Genomic DNA, 5,671 nt, shown 5'->3' with positions numbered 1-5,671 from the left:
TCCCTGCCCCCCTTCGCTTTTCGCTTGGGGGCGGGGCCCGCACGCCTCTGCGGACGCTTGGCTTTTTCTCGGTGCCGCGGCTTAGGGCCGCAAAAGGGAGCGGCGGGCAGAAAGCCCTCACACCCCCAGAAAATACGGAGGAGACCGGGCGGGCAGACCCCCACGCTCTGCCCCGCACGCCTACAAGCGAAAGAAAACGAAGCGGGGACCCCGTTCGCAACCCAGCCCGCCGGGCCACGGTGGCTCGGTCCGCACCGGCCACGACAACTGAGGAAGGGCGAGGCGCCGCCGCCTCGCCCGCGCCATCTCTCTCTCTCTCGGCCCGGGGGCATTTTTCCCCGTCGCGTTCGGGTGTCCGCACGCGGGCGGGGCCGGCCACCGCGGCCGGCCGCCGCCCCTGAAACAAATTCCGCCCGCAAAAGCGCGGGTCCCCGGCTTAAGGCCGAGGAAGGGGGAACGAGGGCCACAACAACTCGGGGCGGGGGACACAACCCGGTCTTCGGGGACGGGCCGGGGGTGGGGTGGTAAAGCCTCGAACGAAGCTCGAGCAACGGTTAGACAGAGGCGCCCCCGGCCGACGTCTGCCCCCGGCTGCCGGGCCCACACCGTGGCCCACCGAGACCGCCAGCCGAAAAACAAAAAAAAAAAACTGCACCCCGCCGAGGGGGGCCCCCCGGCTTAAGGCCGAGCACATAAGGGACGAGGCGCCGCCGCCTCGCCCGCCAGCCACCGGCATTCGCTTCCCCGCCCCAGGGCTGGGGCGGGGGGGAGGGAGGCGGGACTGGACCGGAATCGGCAGCAGCACGACCAGAGCGGGGGGGACCCGCCTGCGGCTTCTCTGCCTCCTCCACGCCCTTCCCTTCTCGCCTCGGCCGCCCGCGCGGCAACACTCTCTCTGGGCAAGCAGCACACGCTTCCTCGGCATCACGACAAGCTGGCCCCCCCCACCATCGGCACGATGGGTAGCACGGGGGAAGCGGGACGAGCCCCGCGACTCGGTCCCGCCGAGGCGGCAACACACTCCCTTCTCTCTCTGGGCAAGCAGCGGCAACGACGCCTCCTCGGCCTGGCAAAACAAAGCTGCCCCACCGGCACGATGGGTAGCACGGGAAGCGGGACGAGCCCCGCGACTCGGTCCCGCCGAGGCGGCAACACACTCCCTTCTCTCTCTGGGCAAGCAGCGGCAACGACGCCTCCTCGGCCTGGCAAACAAAGCTGCCCCACCGGCACGATGGGTAGCACGGGAAGCGGGACGAGCCCCGCGACTCGGTCCCGCCGAGGCGGCACACTCTCGGTTTCTCTCTCGGGCCTCCCTTGCCGGCGGCTCTCCCCTTCGTTTCTCTCTGAGCTCAGCGCCGGCGACCGGCCGGGCGGCCGGCCCGTAGCTTCGCCTCCGGAGGACACAGGCACGGTAGCAGCCTGGGGGAGACGACCCGTTACCTCGCTCCCATAATACGGAGATACGTGTCCGAGGCCGCCGATGCCTGCAAGTGACCGTAGCGTACGTGACCGGGGCAAAGCGGCGGCGCTAGCCGCCTCCTAGCATGACGTAACTGGAGGCAGCTGAAAACAGCGACCCCTTGGTGAACTTCCAGAGCCGGCGCGGACACCAGGTCTACCTCGACCGCGGACACCACGTCTACCCCGACCGCGGACAGCAGGTCTACCCCGGCCTGGGACAACACGTCTACCCCGACCGCGGACAGCAGGTCTACCCCGACCGGGGGACAACACGTCTACCCCGACCGCGGACAGCAGGTCTACCCCGACGGGGGGACACCACGTCTACCCCGACCGCGGACAGCAGGTCTACCCCGGCCTGGGACAACACGTCTACCCCGACCGCGGACAGCAGGTCTACCCCGACCGGGGGGACAACACGTCTACCCCGACCGCGGACAGCAGGTCTACCCCGGCCTGGGACAACACGTCTACCCCGACCGCGGACAGCAGGTCTACCCCGACCGGGGGACACCACGTCTACCCCGACCGCGGACAGCAGGTCTACCCCGACCGGGGGACACCACGTCTACCCCGACCGCGGACAGCAGGTCTACCCCGACCGGGGGACACCACGTCTACCCCGACCGCGGACAGCAGGTCTACCCCGGCCTGGGACAACACGTCTACCCCGACCGCGGACAGCAGGTCTACCCCGGCCTGGGACAACACGTCTACCCCGACCGCGGACAGCAGGTCTACCCCGACCGGGGGACACCACGTCTACCCCGACCTGGGACAGCAGGTCTACCCCGGCCTGGGACAACACGTCTACCCCGACCTGGGACAGCAGGTCTACCCCGACCGCGGGACACCAGGTCTACCCCGACCGCGGACAGGAGGTCTACCCCGGCCTGGGACAACACGTCTACCCCGACCTGGGACAGCAGGGCTGCCCCGACCACGGGCAGCAGGTCTTCCCCGTCCGGGAGACAAGGGTACCCCGCTGAAATTTGCCTCGTGTCCCGCCACCGGGCCAGGCCTGTCAGGCGGCCCCGGCCCTGGGTGGACCCAACCTCCCGGGGCCGCCCGCCACCGGGGTAGTCCTGTCGGCCGCCTCCGCGCCGGCCGCCCCCTGCGGCTTCTGACGCCGTGCCCGGCGGCGGCGGTGGCGGCGGCGGCGGCGGCCTGCCCCGGAGGCGGGAGACCGACCTGTGCGCCCCTCGGCCGTCGGGTAGCTTCGGCGGCCCCGTCCCTCCCGATATTGCCGCTCCCTAGACCGAGGCGTATTTTTGACCGTTGCTTTATTTTGCTTTTTTTCACGCACGCAGGCACGCAGGCACATGCCCTCACCCACGGCCACACGCGCACCCACCCCTTCCCTTCTTCTTTCGTCTTTTTCCCGAAAGGACGGCTCTCGCGTCGGGGCGGAACACCAACGCTTCGCCGGGATCCGAAATTCTCGGCCCATCCCATTTCCGTTCCTGCGTGCGCGGCCGGACGCCTCCCAGCCGAGCCGACGGGCGGCTCGCGGCCCGCGCCCGGCCTGCCGACGCGCTCGACCGGCCGCGGGGCGTCCCCGCCACGCCTGCGGGGAGCAGAAGCGGCACCGGCCAGCCGGCGGGACCTGGGGGCGGACAGCGGGGGAAAGGAAGCGGGCGGGAGGGTGCGGTGGGACGCGGCGGGAAGAAAGACGCCGGCCCCCGGCGTGACTCGACTCGAATCGCCGGCAGAAGCGGCGAGCGGGCGGGCGGGCGGCCGGCTCTTCGGCGGTCCGCGGAGGTCTTTGGCCCCGGGCCCGCCTCCGGGGGCTCGCCGCCGAGGCGTGCGGGGCCCGGCACGGAACCGCCGCTCCCGCGGCGGCGCCTTTCCGGGCTTTTCCCCGCCCCCTGCTGGGCGGGCGATGCCGGCCCGGCGGCCCCGCCCTCCGACGTCACCCTGCCTCGGCACCTCCTTCCGGGCTTGCCCCGCCCGCCCCCCTGCTGGGCGACGGTTCGGGCCGCCGCCGTCGGCCCCTCCCCGCCCACGCCCCGGGCGGCTCCTCCTCAAGCGGCCGGCCGCTCGGCACCGCGACAACGCCTGCGGGGGCTGAGGAGCGGGCCGACGGGGCCGCCGGCGGCCTGAGCCTCGGCGCCCTCCCTTTCCGAGGAAGCTTTCTCGCCGGCGCTCTCTCGGAGGCTTTCGCGCCCACGGCGGCTTCCTTCCCGCTCGGCCCCCGGCCGGCCCCGCCGAAACCTGCAGGCGGACGGCGGCCCCGCCGATCGAGCCAGGCGGGCAGAAACCGAGGCGGCGGCGGGGCCGCCGTCTGCTCGCGCCCGGACGGGGGAGGGAGCGCCGCCGGCTTCTGAGGGCTCCCTCCTTTCCTCTCGGGGAGACACGAAGGCGGCGACGCGCTCAGGCCGAGAGGGGCGGGCCGCTCGACGCGTCCCGCGGCGGCCCGCCGGCCGACAGCGGCTCTCCCCCGGCGGCCGGCCGACGGCAGGTCTACCCCGGCGGCCGGCCGACGGCAGGTCTACCCCGGCGGCCGGCCGACGGCAGGTCTACCCCGGCGGCCGGCCGACGGCAGGTCTACCCCGGGTGCCGGACGACAGAAGGTCTACCCCGGCGGCCGACCGACGGCAGGTCTACCCCGCGGCCGGCCGACAGCAGGTCTACCCGGGCGGCCGGCCGACAGCAGGTCTACCCCGGGTGCCGGCAGACAGCAGGTCTACCCCGGCCGCCGGCCGACAGCAGGTCTACCCCGCGGCCGGCCGACAGCAGGTCTACCCCGCGGCCGGCCGACAGCAGGTCTACCCGGCTGCCGGCCGACAGCAGGTCTACCCAGGGTGCCGGCCGACAGCAGGTCTACCCCGCGGCCGGCCGACAGCAGGTCTACCCCGCGGCCGGCCGACAGCAGGTCTACCCCGGGTGCCGGCCGACAGCAGGTCTACCCCGCGGCCGGCCGACAGCAGGTCTACCCGGCTGCCGGCCGACAGCAGGTCTACCCCGCGGCCGGCCGACAGCAGGTCTACCCCGCGGCCGGCCGACAGCAGGTCTACCCGGGTGCCGGACGACAGCAGGTCTACCCCGCGGCCGGCCGACAGCAGGTCTACCCGGGTGCCGGCCGACAGCAGGTCTACCCCGCGGCCGGCCGACAGAAGGTCTACCCCGGCGGCCAACCGACAGCAGGTCTACCCAGGGTGCCGGCCGACAGCAGGTCTACCCCGGCGGCCGGCCGACAGCAGGTCTACCCCGCGGCCGGCCGACAGCAGGTCTACCCCGGCGGCCGGCCGACAGCAGGTCTACCCCGCGGCCGGCCGACAGCTGGTCTACCCAGGGTGCCGGCCGACAGCAGGTCTACCCCGCGGCCGGCCGACAGCAGGTCTACCCCGCGGCCGGCCGACAGCAGGTCTACCCCGCGGCCGGCCGACAGCAGGTCTACCCAGGGTGCCGGCCGACAGCAGGTCTACCCCGCGGCGGCCGGCCGACAGCAGGTCTACCCAGCGGCGGCCGGCCGACCGCAGGTCTACCCAGCGGCCGCCGGACGACAGCAGGTCTACCCCGCGGCCGGCCGACAGAAGGTCTACCCCGCGGCCGGCCGACAGCAGGTCTACCCCGGCCGCCGGCCGACAGCAGGTCTACCCCGCGGCCGGCCGACAGCTGGTCTACCCAGGGTGCCGGCCGACAGCAGGTCTACCCCGCGGCCGGCCGACAGCAGGTCTACCCGGGTGCCGGCCGACAGCAGGTCTACCCCGCGGCCGGCCGACAGCAGGTCTACCCAGGGTGCCGGCCGACAGCAGGTCTACCCCGCGGCGGCCGGCAGACAGCAGGTCTACCCCAGCGGCCGCCGGACGACAGCAGGTCTACCCCGCGGCCGGCAGACAGAAGGTCTACCCCGGCGGCCAACCGACAGCAGGTCTACCCAGGGTGCCGGCCGACAGCAGGTCTACCCCGGCGGCCGGCCGACAGCAGGTCTACCCCGCGGCCGGCCGACAGCAGGTCTACCCCGGCGGCCGGCCGACAGCAGGTCTACCCGGGTGCCGGCCGACAGCAGGTCTACCCCGCGGCCGGCCGACAGCAGGTCTACCCAGGGTGCCGGCCGACAGCAGGTCTACCCAGCGGCCGCCGGACGACAGCAGGTCTACCCCGCGGCCGGCCGACAGCAGGTCTACCCAGGGTGCCGGCCGACAGCAGGTCTACCCCGCGGCCGGCAGACAGCAGGTCTACCCCGGCGGCCAAACGACAGCAGGTC

The sequence above is a fragment of the Cyanistes caeruleus genome, unplaced genomic scaffold (assembly GCF_971803275.1).
Source record: "Cyanistes caeruleus unplaced genomic scaffold, bCyaCae1.hap1.1 HAP1_SCAFFOLD_69, whole genome shotgun sequence".
Lineage (NCBI taxonomy): Eukaryota > Metazoa > Chordata > Aves > Passeriformes > Paridae > Cyanistes > Cyanistes caeruleus.
This window is presented reverse-complemented; position numbering follows the sequence as displayed.